The 17,347-nt window shown below is 46.9% G+C and overlaps 1 long non-coding RNA gene across 1 annotated transcript in view; it reads left to right on the top strand.

Moving 5' to 3' along the window:
• The first annotated feature begins 5,267 nt into the window (after positions 1 to 5,267).
• Positions 5,268 to 17,347, top strand: part of LOC134987462 (uncharacterized) — a 32,132-nt gene continuing 20,052 nt past the window's right edge. The window contains exon 1 of the long non-coding RNA XR_010193118.1: positions 5,268 to 5,341. This is a non-coding gene — a long non-coding RNA (uncharacterized LOC134987462). The remainder of the gene's footprint in view (positions 5,342 to 17,347) is intronic.

Here is a 17,347-nt window from a genome sequence, read left to right as displayed (position 1 = left end):
CCACATAAATCTCCATCGATGGATAACAACATACAACAATAAAATAATCGATAAAAACTAATCAAAAAATCACCCAAATAGGCGGCCTGGGTTTTTCCTTAAACACTCCCCTTAGAAGCCGGTCGGAGAAATTCCTCCCAAGGAAATATATATAAATCTCCCCGGTCTTAAGGCCTCAATACAGGGTGGTAAAAATATGAATAAAACCTTACCGCCTAGGGGCTAAAAATGCTGGTGCCAACGCGTTTCGGATAAAAATCCTTCCTCAGGGCATATCACAGGACTAACCCAGTCGGCCTTTTAAACCCCACTGAGTCCTTCCCCTCCCCTCTTCAACCAATCAGAGAAGAATAATACTTTTATGCATCAAGATGTATATTGATAGCAACCACTCTCCATATATCTTATTTATATCCGAATGGTATCATACTAAACATAAATGATTCTCCGATATATTTAAAAACAAGAAAAGAAAGACATTATAAGTCTTAATTGGTGAGACACAAAGTCCATTATGGAGTATCCATCCATGTTACTTTACATAATCCTCTTAGGCAAGCGTTGTCTCCAAAACCGGATTCCCAATCCATAATTGCAATATAGCCACAGCCCCCCGGCATGTATTACTTCCAATGCACAAAGGTCAAGGTCCCTCCACATCTAGGGCCCCCTCAGTCGGTACATTGGGTTCCCAGATACAGAAAGGCCGCCGCTATCTTTCACGGACCTTCCGATGACGCATTTCCGGTCCGGTGGAAAGCAAACCCGGAAGTGGTTGGAACACATCGGGTTTCTCAGTGCTGGCTGAATAGATGTACTCCCAGCGTTTACCATATGTAAACATTCCCATGAAAGAGGCAAAAACAATAAGAAAGAAACTGTTAGTAAACATAATATGTATATCACTTTTTTTTCCTCTCATTATTTATAAGTTAGACAAAAGATGATATTAATTAATGGATTTATCCCATTACTCTTAAAAGGGACGCTTTACTTAAATATAGATTTTTAAACCATGTATACATGTATGTGGATTTGATTACATCACAATTTCATTGCACCACATCCCATGTAGTCTCCCCTATATGTTCCCTCACAGGAACCACTTCATCTCAAATTCCACGTTCAGCCCCTTAGGGACCAACGTCCTAAGCTCATATATGGCCCTCATTTCCATTTTTGCCAATTTAGCCTCCCCATCATTCGTCCTCCAACCTGGTGTTATCACTTTAATTCCACAAAAGCTGATTAGGTGATTAATATTGCACTCATGTTTCTTACTGAAGTGCAATGACACATTATGGGATTCAAGTCCCCTTTTGATGTTCCGAATGTGTTCCGCCATCCTTATTTTTAGCATACGGGTAGTTCTCCCTATATATTGTGACCCGCATGAACATTCCAGGAGATATACACAATTTTTTGTGTTGCATGTGATGAAATCTTTTATGTCATACACCTTCTTTGTCTGTGTGGATCTATATTGTGTCACCTTACTTTCCTTATTCCTGCATGCTCTGCACATTGTGCAAAGACCACATCTGAAAAAGCCTTTAGATCTATTTCTAGTGAGCATTTTAGGAACCGACACTACACTACTGACAACACTTTCTTTCAGGTTCTTAGGCCTTTTATTAATAAACCTGGGGAACTTAGAGATCACCTCCTGCAAACAGGGATCTTTTCCTAAAATTGACCAATGCCGCCTTATTATTCTTTCCATTTGTTTATGTTGACTATTATATGCTGTAACAAAGGTTACATCACCCATAAACTTATCCTTAGTGCCTGGACCTTTAGTCAACATTTCTACACGATTGTAAGTACCGGTCGTGTCCATAGCGGTTTGGACACTATCCCGATCATATCCCTTTGCTAGAAATTGTTCTCGCAATAAATGTGCTTGCTCCCAATACACCCTCTCATCAGAACAGTTTCTTCTAATTCTTTGGAACTGGCTGATCGGAATGCTCTTCAGCCAATTCTGATGGTGATTGCTTGTGTGGTCTATATATGAGTTGCAGTCGGTAGGTTTGGTATAATTACTAGTTTTCAACTGATCATTCTCTATATAGATACGTAGATCCAAGAAGTTCACCTCCACCTCACTGATATTGAAGGTTAGATGTATATTGTGTTGGTTGGTGTTCAAGTGATCACAAAAGATGTCAAGCGAGTGTCGGTTGCCACTCCAAACAAAAAATATATCGTCTATGTAACGACTCCACGACACCAGACTGGCGCCAAACTCATGGCCATTCCAAACCTGTTGGTCCTCCCAATGGGCCATGAAAAGATTAGCGTAGCTTGGCGCCAGTCTGGTGCCCATTGCCGTACCTGTCAATTGTACATAGAAAGACCCATCAAACCAAAAAAAATTATTCTGCAAAATGAGTGAAGTTCCCTCTAAGACAAAGTTACTCCTATCCACCGGCATGCCTTCTTTGCCCATGAAGTACGTCAGCGCTTCTAGGCCCAACTGATGATTGATAACAGTGTATAAGGACGTAACCTCCGCGGTGACTAACAAAAAGCCAGGTTTCCAATCCACCGTCATGAGTTGATTGATGGTGGCTATCGTATCTTTTAGATATGAACGCGTAGTCTTGACCATAGGCTGTAAAATATGGTCAATATATAGCAGGACAAATTAGACAAACTCGAATTTGTGCCCGCCACTATACATCTAACCTTCAATATCAGTGAGGTGGAAGTGAACTTCTTGGATCTACGTATCTATATAGAGAATGATCAGTTGAAAACTAGTAATTATACCAAACCTACCGACTGCAACTCATATATAGACCACACAAGAAATCACCATCAGAATTGGCTGAAGACCATTCCGATCAGCCAGTTCCAAAGAATTAGAAGAAACTGTTCTGATGAGAGGGTGTATTGGGAGCAAGCACATTTATTGCGAGAACAATTTCTAGCAAAGGGATATGATCGGGATAGTGTCCAAACCGCTATGGACACGACCGGTACTTACAATCGTATAGAAATGTTGACTAAAGGTCCAGGCACTAAGGATAAGTTTACGGGTGATGTAACCTTTGTTACAGCATATAATAGTCAACATAAACAAGTGGAAAGAAGTTCCCCAGGTTTATTTATAAAAGGGCTAAGAACCTGAAAGAAAGTGTTGTCAGTAGTGTAGTGTCGGTACCTAAAATGCTCACTAGAAATAGATCTAAAGGCTTTTTCAGATGTGGTCTTTGCACAATGTGCAGAGCATGCAGGAATAAGGAAAGTAAGGTGACACAATATAGATACACACAGACAAAGAAGGTGTATGACATAAAAGATTTCATCACATGCAACACAAAAAATTGTGTATATCTCCTGGAATGTTCATGCGGGTCACAATATATAGGGAGAACTACCCGTATGCTAAAAATAAGGATGGCGGAACACATTCGGAACATCAAAAGGGGACTTGAATCCCATAATGTGTCATTGCACTTCAGTAAGAAACATGAGTGCAATATTAATCACCTAATTAGCTTTTGTGGAATTAAAGTGATAACACCAGGTTGGAGGACGAATGATGGGGAGGCGAAATTGGCAAAAATGGAAATGAGGGCCATATATGAGCTTAGGACGTTGGTTCCTAAGGGGCTGAACGTGGAATTTGAGATGAAGTGGTTCCTGTGAGGGAACATATAGGGGAGACTACATGGGATGTGGTGCAATGAAATTGTGATGTAATCAAATCCACATACATGTATACATGGTTTAAAAATCTATATTTAAGTAAAGCGTCCCTTTTAAGAGTAATGGGATAAATCCATTAATTAATATCATCTTTTGTCTAACTAATAAATAATGAGAGGAAAAAAAGTGATATACATATTATGTTTACTAACAGTTTCTTTCTTATTGTTTTTGCCTCTTTCATGGGAATGTTTACATATGGTAAATGCTGGGAGTACATCTATTCAGCCAGCACTGAGAAACCCGATGCGTTCCAACCACTTCCGGGTTTGCGTTCCACCGGACCGGAAATGCGCCATCGGAAGGTCCGTGAAAGATAGCGGCGGCCTTTCTGTATCTGGGAACCCGATGTACCGACTGAGGGGGCCCTAGATGTGGAGGGACCTCGACCTTTGTGCATTGGAAGTAATACATGCGGGGGGCTTAGGCTATATTGCAATTATGGATTGGGAATCCGGTTTTGGAGACAACGCTTGCCTAAGAGGATTATGTAAAGTAACATGGATGGATACTCCATAATGGACTTTGTGTCTAACCAATTAAGACTTATAATGTCTTTCTTTTCTTGTTTTTAAATATATCGGAGAATCATTTATGTTTAGTATGATATCATTAGGATATAAATAAGATATATGGAGAGTGGTTGCTATCAATATACATCTTGATGCATAAAAGTATTATTCTTCTCTGATTGGTTGAAGAGGGGAGGGGAAGGGCTCAGTGGGGTTTAAAAGGCCGACTGGGTTAGTCCTGTGATATGCCCTGAGGAAGGATTTTTATCCGAAACGCGTTGGCACCAGCATTTTTAGCCCCTAGGCGGTAAGGTTTTATTCATATTTTTACCACCCTGTATTGAGGCCTTAAGACCGGGGAGATTTATATATATTTCCTTGGGAGGAATTTCTCCGACCGGCTTCTAAGGGGAGTGTTTAAGGAAAAACCCAGGCCGCCAATTTGGGTGATTTTTTGATTAGTTTTTATCGATTATTTTATTGTTGTATGTTGTTATCCATCGATGGAGATTTATGTGGAATACATTTTTTAAATATTTTTTCGAATGGATTTCTTGATTGAGGAAAAGTAAGCATCCTGAGAAAAGGTCTATACGGCCTTATAGAAGAGGTCGGTGGAAGGATACAGTAAAAGAAACCTTTCAAGGAACATAGGGCCTATATTCAAGGTGAGCGTCTTATTGGAGGGAAAGGGTGACCCCTAATGCTGTGAACACAAAATGATATAAGAAGTTCAGAGAAAAAGACACCTTTCAAGGCACATAGGGACCCAGGGGCGGAAGTCCGGGAGGCAGCGGAGTCGGCTGCCGCCGGGCTCCTGACCCGCAGAGGGCGCCTCGCAGTGGCGCCTCTGACATTACACAGATTGACATGCGGACGAGCGCCCGCATGTCAATCTGATGTCTCCCTCCCTGCTGTGTTGGAGGGACATGGAGCGCATCGCGCGTCTCCTGTGTCCCTCCCTGGCTCTCTCCCGGCCGGTCTAAGGAAGTGCCATTCGTGAGCTCTGATTGGCTCACGAACCGGCACTTCCTGTATTAGACCGGCCGGGGGAGAGAGCCAGGGAGGGACACAGGAGACGCGCGATGCGCTCCATGTCCCTCCAACACAAGGTGGGAGCAGGCACTGGGGGCATATACCTGGTACTGGGGGGCATATACCTGGCACTGGGGGGGGAGGAGACCTGGCACTGGGGGGCATATACATGGCACTTGGGGGCATATACCTGGCACTGGGGGGGAAGACCTGGCACTGGGGGGCATATACCTGGCACTGTGGGGTATATACCTGGCACTGTGGGGTATATACCTGGCACTGGGGGGGGAAGACCTGGCACTGGGGGGCATATACCTGGCATTGGGGGGCATATACCTGGCACTGGGGGGCATATACCTGGCACTGGGGGGGGGGAGACCTGGCACTGGGGGGCATATACATGGCACTGTGGGGGAAGACCTGGCACTGGGGGGGAAGACCTGGCACTGGGGGGCATATACCTGGCACTGTGGGGCATATACCTGGCACTGGGGGGCATATACCTGGCACTGGGGGGGAAGACCTGGCACTGGGACGGGGGGCATATGTGGCACTGGGGAGGGGGGTATATTTGGCACTGGGGGCATATACCTGGCACTGTGGGGGAAGACCTGGCACTGGGGGGCATATACCTGGCACTGGGGGAGGAGACCTGGCACTGGGGCGGGGGGCATATGTGGCACTGGGGAGGGGGGTATATTTGGCACTGGGGGCATATACCTGGCACAGTGGGGGAAGATCTGGCACTGGGGGCATATGGGGGAAGATCTGGCACTGGGGGCATATACCTGGCACTGGGCGCATATACCTGGCCCTGTGGGGGAATATCTGGCACTGGGGGCATATACCTGGCCCTGTGGGGGAATATCTGGCACTGGGGGCATATACCTGGCACTGGGCGCATATACCTGGCCCTGTGGGGGAATATCTGGCACTGGGGGCATATACCCGGCACTGTGGGGGGAATATCTGGCACTGGGGGCATACACCTGGCACTGTGGGGGAATATCTGGCATTGGGGGCATATGCCTGGCACTGTGGAGAAATATCTGGCACTGGGGGCATATAGCTGGCACTGAGGGGGCATAGGTGGCACTGTGGTGGAATATTTGGCACTGTGGGGGAGTAGGCACTGAGGGGGCATATGTGGCACTGTGGTGGAATATTTGGCACGGGGGGGAGCAGGCACTGAGGGGGCATATGTGGCACTGGGGGGGTATATTTGGCACTGGGGGCATGTACCTGGCACTGGAGGCATATACCTGACACTGTGGGGGAATATCTGGCACTGGGGGCATATGTGGCACTGGGAGCACGGCCCTAGCAACACGCACTACCCCCTAGCAATGAGCATGACACCCAGTGCATGAACCCCCTGGCAACGAGCATGACACCCTGAGCATGAAACCCCTGGCACCGTGCATGGAACCGCTGGCAACGAGCATGACACCCAGTGCATGAAACCCCTGGCAACGAGCATGACACCCTGAGCATGAAAACCCCTGGCACCGTGCATGGAACCAAGAGCATGAAACCGCTGGCAACGAACATGACACCAGTGCATGAAACCCCTGGCAACGAGCATGACAACCTGAGCATGAAAACCCCTGGCACCGTGCATGGAACCAAGAGCATGAAACCCCTGGCAACGAGCAGGTAATTTAAAAGTAATTAGAAGCCTTACTGTAGAACTTAATGTATAATGGGCATTACGGTGTGTGGCATAATGTATCACGGACATTGCGGTGTGTGTCATAATGTGTCGGGCATTACGGTGTATGGTATACTATATCGCGGGCATTGTGATATGTGGTATAATGTCTCAGGCTCATTGTGGTGTGTGTTATACTGTGTCAAAGACATTGTATGTGCTATAATGTATCAAGGGCATTGCAGTGTGTAGCATAATGTATAACGGGCATTGTGATTCCTGTCATAATGTGTCACAGGCATTACGGTGTGTGGTATAATGTATCAGGGGCATTGCAGTGTGTAGCATAATGTATAACGGGCATTACGATTCCTGTCATAATGTGTCGGGGGCATTACGGTGTGTGGCATAATGTGTCGGGGGCATTATGGTGTGTTCATATTGTGTCATGTGCATTATTGTGTGTGGCATAATGTCTAAGGGCCACTGCAGTATGTGGCATAATGTATACTGGGCATTACTATAAGGAGGAAAAATTACAAATAATGTAAGGGGCATGAATCAGGATTAATTTTCTTTCCCGCCTGGGCGTGCAGGTTGGAAAACTGGGGTATAACGCAGTCTTTTCCTGCAATGTTACACCCCTTTATGGTAAGCCACGCCCGTCCCAATGAAGCCACACACTCTATACTGCCAATTATGGAGGGGGGGGGGGCGAATAATTTTTTGGCTTGGGGGAGAAAAATTTCTAGTTACGTCACTGAACTGACTCATTCCTGTAAGCCGCCACTACAGCGCAAACCCCAGGAGAGTACGCTGGTGCGCGCCTGCTGTGGGAGGTAGGAGAGGAGCTGCTGCTACCGTTGCCCCGCTGCTGTGGGGAAGGGGGGGACGGGATGGATGGACACACGTGCGAGGCGGAGTTTAAGAGCTGGTACCACGCTTGCCTTGGATTACACTTCTTATTGCGCTCTGCCTCTGGTAATTGGGGAGGAGAGAAGAGCCTTCTTTCACTACACAAGGTATCCATCTATGCTCCCTTTCTCCCTGCATAAGTGCACTGCCAGTATACTGTATGTATGTTTGTATATATAGATTGAGGTAGGGGTCTGGCACAGCCACATAATAGACTAATACATTGGGTGCCCTCACAGCAAAGTAGTTTAGCAAAATAGAGGTGGTGCGGCACTCCAATGATTTGCACACTGACACCAATTGAAGTAGTGCAACGTTTCAATGCCCGTTCAATGAATCTGCATTTTTGTCATATATACAATGACCCCCATTCTGCCTCATCCCGTCCTCCAGACCTCTGTTACTCCATCTGCCCCCCCCCCCCCATTTGCCAAGTCCTTCTGCCCGCCCGCGACCATCCCTCCCCATCTTCCTCCCATAATTAATTGTCCTCCCGCAGGGAATACATATGTTTTACCGACAGACGGGATGCCGTCTGTCAGCATCCTGACAGCAGCATCCCGTCCGTCAGAATTCTGGCAGGGGGCGTGCGCAATGAAGGCCCTTGCTTGTTGCGCTCGCAACGCAGTGGTCTCGGTGGTTCCCATCCCACTCTATTGGTGTTGTGGACACCCACGAATGGGAATAAGACCTGTGAGACGGTATTCTGGTGTCGGTATCCTGACCGCTAGGAATCCCGACAGCCAGCAAAATGATTGCCTCCCCTCCCGCAGTATCGGTCACATAATAGACTCACTTTCAGCTCCAGGCCCATGTGGACCCCAAACTGGCACTGGTCTGCAGGGATGTATCATTGGCACAAGGTTAAAAATGCAGCCAAACCTCCAAAAATGCAGTTTTCAGAGGTTTGGCGGCTTACTACTTATCCACCAAGCCTAGACCCCAGGGCTTGGATGCGGTGGGCAACACCATCTTTAGATGGGCTTCTATCACATTACCCATTGGACCCCTCCCAGCACCCCCTAGTGGGGCGCATCAGCCCACGCATGCACAGATAGGACTCCGGATCATACACCGGGAAGTTCTACTGTATCATGGCAAAGAATAGCTCTCACCGCAAGAGCTGTCCTTTGGAAATTTCTTCATGCATACGCCATTATGCTTGCAAAGAATGGCAGGATATATATATATATATAAATATATATATAGCCTGCAGGATCAATATTGGTGTGGTGTGTGTGTATGTATATATATATATATATATATATATATATATATAAAAAAAATTTTTTGCCTCTATATAGGGGGGCACCTGTATTTATATTGCCTCCGGGCGTCTAGGACGAACTTACGCCACTGTAGGGACCTGTAGTAAGGTGAGCACCTACACTGAGGGAGAGGATAACCCCTGGAATCGAACGTGTCTGTGGTGGTGCTAAAGAAACCTTTTTATGTTTGTCCCCCAATGAGAGGAGGTCAGTCCACAGGTGCGAGCCTGGTCGAGGGGATAGTTACCTGAACATTAAGACAATCTTGCAGAGGCCTTGGGTGATTTTTTGATTAGTTTTTATCGATTATTTTATTGTTGTATGTTGTTATCCATCGATGGAGATTTATGTGGAATACATTTTTTAAATATTTTTTCGAATGGATTTCTTGATTGAGGAAAAGTAAGCATCCTGAGAAAAGGTCTATACGGCCTTATAGAAGAGGTCGGTGGAAGGATACAGTAAAAGAAACCTTTCAAGGAACATAGGGCCTATATTCAAGGTGAGCGTCTTATTGGAGGGAAAGGGTGACCCCTAATGCTGTGAACACAAAATGATATAAGAAGTTCAGAGAAAAAGACACCTTTCAAGGCACATAGGGACCTGTAGTAAGGTGAGCACCTACACTGAGGGAGAGGATAACCCCTGGAATCGAACGTGTCTGTGGTGGTGCTAAAGAAACCTTTTTATGTTTGTCCCCCAATGAGAGGAGGTCAGTCCACAGGTGCGAGCCTGGTCGAGGGGATAGTTACCTGAACATTAAGACAATCTTGCAGAGGCCTTGATCCTTCCGTGTTGTAGCGCTTGTGAACTACTCCATTTTTTGTGTTGTATACTATCCATCCATACCTGTGGTGCATTTTAGTTGTGCGCAGTATATAAAGTAGGAGTACAGTGCATTATTTTGCTGACCACCAGTATATAATATATAGCAGTACGGTACAGTAGGCCACTGCTCTACCTATCTCTGTGTCGTCAAGTATACTATCCATCCATACCTGTGGTGCATTTTAGTTGTTGTGCGCAGTATATATAGTAGGAGGACAGTGCATAATTTTGCTGACCACCAGTATATAATATATAGCAGTACGGTACAGTAGTCCACTGCTCTACCTACCTCTGTGTCACCACATATACTATCCATCCATACCTGTGGTGCATTTTAGTTGCGCACAGTATATATAGTAGGAGTACAGTGCATAATTTTGCTGACCACCAGTATATAATATATAGCAGTACGGTACAGTAGTCCACTGCTCTACCTACCTCTGTGTCTTCAAGTATACTATCCATCCATACCTGTGGTGCATTTTAGTTGTTGTGCGCAATATATATAGTAGGAGGACAGTGCATAATTTTGCTGACCACCAGTATATAATATATAGCAGTACAGTACAGTAGGCCACTGCTCTACCTATCTCTGTGTCGTCAAGTATACTATCCATCCAAACCTGTGGTGCATTTTAGTTGCTGTGTGCAGTATATATAGTAGGAGGACAGTGCAGAATTTTGCTGACCACCAGTATATAATATATAGCAGTACGGTACAGTAGGCCACTGCTCTACCTACCTCTGTGTCGTCAAGTATACTATCCATCCATACCTGTGGTGCATTTTAGTTGTGCGCAGTATATATAGTAGGAGTACAGTGCATAATTTTGCTGACCACCAGTATATCATATATAGCAGTACGGTACAGTAGTTCACTGCTCTACCTACCCCTGTGTCGTCAAGTATACTATCCATCCATACCTGTGGTGCATTTTAGTTGTTGTGCGCAGTATATATAGTAGGAGGACAGTGCATAATTTTGCTGACCACCAGTATATAATATATAGCAGTACGGTACAGTAGGCCACTGCTCTACCTACCTCTGTGTCGTCAAGTATACTATCCATCCATACCTGTGGTGCATTTTAGTTGTGCGCAATATTTATAGTAGGAGGACAGTGCATTATTTTGAAGACCACCAGTATATAATATATAGCAGTACGGTACAGTAGGCCATTGCTATTGATATATTACTGGCATATAATTCCACACATTAAAAAATGGAGAACAAAAATGTGGAGGGTAAAATAGGGAAAGATCAAGATCCACTTCCACCTCGTGCTGAAGCTGCTGCCACTAGTCATGGCCGAGATGATGAAATGCCATCAACGTCGTCTGCCAAGGCGAATGCCCAATGTCATAGTAGAGAGCATGTAAAATCCAAAAAACAGAAGTTCAGTAAAATGACCCAAAAATCAAAATTAAAAGCGTCTGATGAGAAGCGTAAACTTGCCAATATGCCATTTACGACACGGAGTGGCAAGGAACGGCTGAGGCCCTGTCCTATGTTCATGGCTAGTGGTTCAGCTTCACATGAGGATGGAAGCACTCATCCTCTCGCTAGAAAAATAAAAAGACTTAAGCTGGCAAAAGCACAGCAAAGAACTGTGCGTTCTTCTAAATCACAAATCCCCAAGGAGAGTCCAATTGTGTCGGTTGCGATGCCTGACCTTCCCAACACTGGACGGGAAGAGGTGGCACCTTCCACCATTTACACGCCCCCTGCAAGTGCTGGAAGGAGCACCCGCAGTCCAGTACCTGATATTCAAATTGAAGATGTCACTGTAACCACCTAGGAACATCCTCCCTTATACGTCACCTGGAGCGCATTCATCAGAAGTCATTGACAAGTTCAAAAACTTTGGGTGACAGCGGAAGCAGTCCACTGACAACTAAATCCCTTCCTCTTGTAACCAAGCTCCTGCAAACCACACCACCAACTCCCTCAGTGTCAATTTCCTCCTTATACAGGAAAGCCAAAAGTCCTGCAGGCCATGTCACTGTCAAGTCTGACGAGTCCTCTCCTGCCTGGAATTCCTCCGATGCATCCTTGAGTGTAACGCCTATTGCTGCTGGCGCTGCTGTTGTTGCTGCTAGGAGTCGATCGTCATCCCAGAGGGGAAGTCGGAAGACCACTTGTACTACTTCCAGTAAGCAATTGACTGTCCAACAGTCCTTTGCGAGGAAGATGACATATCACAGCAGTCATTCTGCTGCAAAGCGGATAACTCAGGTCTTGGCAACTTCGGTGGTGTTAAACGTGTGTCCGGTATCCAGCATTAATTCACAGGGAACTAGAGAATTGCTTGAGGTAGTGTGTCCCCGGTACCAAATACCATCTAGGTTCCATTTCTCTAGGCAGGCGATACCGAGAATGTACACAGATGTCAGAAAAAGAGTCACCAGTGTCCCAAAAAATGCAGTTGTACACAATGTCCACTTAACCACGGACATGTGGACAAGTGGAGCAGGGCAGACTCAGGACTATATGACTGTGACAGCCCACTGGGTAGATGTATTGCCTCCCGCAGCAAGAACAGCAGCGGCGGCACCAGTAGCAGCATCTCGCAAACGCCAACTCCTTCCTAGGCAGGCTACGCTTTGTATCACCGCTTTCCATAAGAGGCACACAGCTGACAACCTCTTACGGAAACTGAGGAACATCATCGCAGAATGGCTTACCCCAATTGGACTCTCCTGGGGATTTGTGACATCGGACAATGCCACCAATATTGTGCGTGCATTACATGTGGGCAAATTCCAGCACGTCCCATGTTTTGCACATACATTGAATTTGGTGGTGCAGAATTATTTAAAAAACGATAGGGGCGTGCAAGAGATGCTGTCAGTGGCCCGAAGAATTGCGGGCCACTTTCGGCATTCAGCCACCGCGTGCCGAAGACTGGAGCACCAGCAAACACTCCTGAACCTGCCCCGCCATCATCTGAAGCAAGAGGTGGTATTAGTAACAAGGTGGAATTCAACCCTCTATATGCTTCAGAGGATGGAGGAGCAGCAAAAGGCCATTCAAGCCTATACAGCTACCTACGATACAGGCAAAGGAGGGGGAATGCACCTGACTCAAGTGCAGTGGAGAATGATTTCAACGTTGTGCAAGGTTCTGCAACCCTTTGAACTTGCCACACGTGAAGTCAGTTCAGACACTGCCAGCCTGAGTCAGGTCATTCCCCTCATCAGGCTTTTGCAGAAGAAGCTGGAGAGATTGAAGGAGGAGCTAAAACAGAGCGATTCCGCTAGGCATGTGGGACTTGTGGATGGAGCCCTTAAATCGCTTAACAAGGATTCACGGGTGGTCATTCTGTTGAAATCAGAGCACTACATGTTGGCCACCGTGCTCGATCCTAGATTTAAAACCTACGTTGTATCTCTCTTCCCGGCAGACACAAGTCTGCAGAGGTTCAAAGACCTGCTGGTGAGAAAATTGTCAAGTCAAGCGGAACGTGACCCGTCAACAGCTCCTCCTTCACATTCTCCCGCAACTGGGGCTGCGAGGAAAAGGCTAAGAATTCCAAGCCCACCCGCTGGCGGTGATGCAGGGCAGTCTGGAGCGAGTGCTGACATCTCGTCTGGACTGAAGGACCTGCCAACGATTACTGACATGTCGTCTACTGTCACTGCATATGATTCTGTCACCATTGAAAGAATGGTGGAGGATTATATGAGTGACCGCATCCAAGTAGGCACGTCAGACAGTCCGTACGTATACTGGCAGGAAAAAGAGGCAATTTGGAGGCCCTTGCACAAAACTGGCTTTATTTTACCTAAGTTGCCCCCCTCCAGTGTGTACTCCGAAAGAGTGTTTAGTGCAGCCGGTCACCTTGTCAGCAATCGGCGTACAAGGTTACTTCCACAAAATGTGGAGAAGATGATGTTCATCAAAATGAATTATAATCAATTCCTCCGTGGAGACATTCACCAGCAATTGCCTCCAGAAAGTACACAGGGACCTGAGATGGTGGATTCCAGTGGGGACGAATTAATACTCTGTGAGGAGGGGGATGTACACAGTGAAAGGGGTGAGGAATCGGACGATGAGGAGGAGGTGGACATCTTGCCTCTGTAGAGCCAGTTTGTGCAAGGAGAGATTGATTGCTTCTTTTTTGGTGGGGGCCCAAACCAACCAGTCATTTCAGTCACAGTCGTGTGGCAGACCCTGTCGCTGAAATGATGGGTTTGTTAAAGTGTACATGTCCTGTTTATACAACATAAGGGTGGGTGGGAGGGCCCAAGGACAATTCCATCTTGCACCTCTATTTTCTTTAATTTATCTTTGCATCATGTGCTGTTTGGGGACTATTTTTTAAATCTGCCATCCTGTCTGACACTGCAGTGCCACTCCTAGATGGGCCAGGTGTTTGTGTCGGCAACTTGGGTCGCTTAGCTTAGTCACACAGCGACCTTGGTGCACCTCTTTTTTTCTGTGCATCATGTGCTGTTTGGGGACTATTTTTTTAATCTGCCATCCTGTCTGACACTGCAGTGCCACTCCTAGATGGGCCAGGTGTTTGTGTCGGCCACTTGGGTCGCTTAGCTTAGTCACACAGCTACCTCATTGCACCTCTTTTTTTCTTTGCATCATGTGCTGTTTGGGGACTATTTTTTAAATCTGCCATCCTGTCTGACACTGCAGTGCCACTCCTAGATGGGCCAGGTGTTTGTGTCGGCCACTTGGGTCGCTTAGCTTAGTCACACAGCGACCTTGGTGCACCTCTTTTTTTCTTTGCATCGTGCTGTTTGGGGACTATTTTTTGAAGTGCCATCCTGTCTTGTCACGATCCGGGTATCTGGACGCCATTTCTTACCTATCAGATGCCTTCTAAGGCTGGCTCAGCGCTCCAGGACCGGATCCCATCTGTCATCCTGATGTGCACATTCCCGCATCCTCTCCTGTCTCTCTGGACGCAGTCACAGTAACGCCTTTTACATCTGGCATGGCGTCTCCCGCGGCCTCCGCCGCCGTCCCTGAGCTTCTGCATTCAGAGTGGCGATTACGTCAGCCGCGGCCTCCGCTGTGTCCGCGTGGTCGGATGTGCATCTGTCAGCCTGACGTCTCCTGTCTCCGGTGGCCGGCGCCGCCATTACTGTTTTCCAGACCACATGGATTACAATCCAAACTTCCCTCCAAGTGTCTGCATGGGCGCAGCCATCTTGGATTCTGTCAGCTGATCTTTCCTACCAATCCGTTGTCAGTATTATTAATTTGCATAATTGCCTAGCCAATGCCTTCCTTGCTGCAGGTATAAATAGGTTGTGCCTGAGCAAGGAAGGCGTCAGTGCTTTGGTTGTCAAACCTAGTTCCAGTTTGTCTCTCTTCTGTGAATGTCTTCCAGGTTCCAGCTCCTGTCTCCAGACTTCTGCTATAGAGACCCGCACCAGCATTCCATCTGCGGTGTAGCCTGACTCTCCCATCCGTTCTGGACTCACCTGTTTCCAGCTACAACATCACCTGCTTCCAGCAGTGTACAGCTTCTCTTAAAGGGCCGGTGTCCTTTCTGCAGTTTACCACTCTCCACCGGTATTATTATTTCTCCGCTCTCAAATTCTACATTTCATCTACATTGCATCGCTCTCAAGCTTTATTTATTATTTAACTGGTTCCAGCCAGTATCCACTCCGTGCCAACACCTGTCTGGTTCTAACCAGTACCCACAGCAGCATTTTATCTACAGCAGTCCAGCTTTCCCTGGAACACCAGCTGGTACGACCCTGGGCTTTCCTCATTGCTACAGTTGAGCCTGGTAAGGACTTTCCAACTTGCAGATAATAAGAACTGTCTCATACCACCAGAGCTCTGTGGCCCCTACCACCCTGTAGTACCCAGGAACTGTATTATTATTTCTCTGCTGATTTTTATGTTACTTTTTACTGCTACTGTGATGCATGGAGTTTGTCATAAATAAATATCATTGACTTTTACTCAAGTTGTCGTGGTCACGCCTTCGGGCGGTTTCTCTTCATGTTACTTACATGTCCAGGGGTCTGATACAACCTCCCAGGTTCCGGTACATCTCAGCCCCTACAACTGAGGCTGCCTTCCGTCAGCTCAGGCCCTCAGTTGTGACAGTAAGCACTGACCAAATGAATCCAGCCGGAGACCAGGATCAAGCGGCCAGGCCGATGCAAGAACTGGCAGCCCGACTTGAACATCAGGAGGCTGCACAGGGCCACATCATCCGCTGTCTCCAGGATCTCTCTACTCGGCTGGATGGGATTCAGACAACTCTCCGTGGATCAGGCGCATCTGGGGCGTCAACCACAGTGACTCCAACTATAACCCCACCCACCTTACCCGTTTCTGCTCCACGTCTTCATCTTCCAACGCCAGCAAAATTTGACGGATCTCCAAGATTCTGCAGGGGATTTCTCAACCAGTGTGAGATTCAGTTTGAGCTACAACCTGGCAATTTTCCCAGTGACCGTACAAAAATTGCCTACATCATCTCACTTCTCAGTGGCTCAGCCCTTGACTGGGCATCACCGTTATGGGAGAGGTCCGACACCCTGCTATCTTCTTACACTGCATTCGTGTCAACATTCAGGCGCATCTTCGACGAGCCAGGCCGGGTAACTTCAGCTTCGTCTGAGATTCTCCGCTTACGCCAGGGATCACATACTGTAGGACAATATCTTATACAGTTCCAGATCCTGGCGTCTGAACTGGCATGGAACGACGAGGCCCTGTATGCTGCATTCTGGCATGGTTTATCCGAGCGTATTAAAGATGAGTTAGCTACCAGAGACTTACCCTCCAAGTTAGATGAGCTAATCTCACTTTGTACAAAAGTTGACTTACGTTTCAGAGAGAGAGCAACTGAGCGTGGAAGATCATCTGCTCCAAAATCTTCTGCTCCTCCTCCTCGCCAACTGTCACCAACTAAAGATGAACCCATGCAAATTGGCCGTTCCCGTTTAACTCCTGCTGAGCGCCGAAGACGTCTCTCTGAGTCTCTCTGTCTGTATTGTGCAGCTCCGTCTCACACTATTAATGCCTGTCCCAAACGTCCGGGAAAACTCCAAATCCTAGCTCGCCAAGGAGAGGGCCGGCTAGGAGTAATGATCTCCTCTCCATCTCCTCAAGATTGTAATCTCCCAGTCTCGCTTCAAGTTGCTCAACGTTATCAGAACGTCATTGCCCTCCTGGATTCCGGAGCAGCTGGGAACTTTATTACCGAAGCCTATGTTAAACGGTGGTCCCTACCCACCGAGAGACTTCCTTCCTCCTTTTCCTTAACTGCCGTGGATGGCAGTAAAATTTTTGATACAGTTATTGCTCTAAGGACTCTACCAGTTCGTCTGAGAGTGGGAGTTCTTCATTCCGAACTTATTTCACTTTTAGTGATTCCAAGAGCCACACATCCTGTGGTCCTGGGCCTTCCATGGCTCCGTCTTCACAATCC

This window comes from Pseudophryne corroboree, chromosome 2 (assembly GCF_028390025.1).
Source record: "Pseudophryne corroboree isolate aPseCor3 chromosome 2, aPseCor3.hap2, whole genome shotgun sequence".
Lineage (NCBI taxonomy): Eukaryota > Metazoa > Chordata > Amphibia > Anura > Myobatrachidae > Pseudophryne > Pseudophryne corroboree.
The sequence above is the reverse complement of the archived record's forward strand: the minus strand, read 5'-3'. Positions and strand labels throughout refer to the sequence as shown.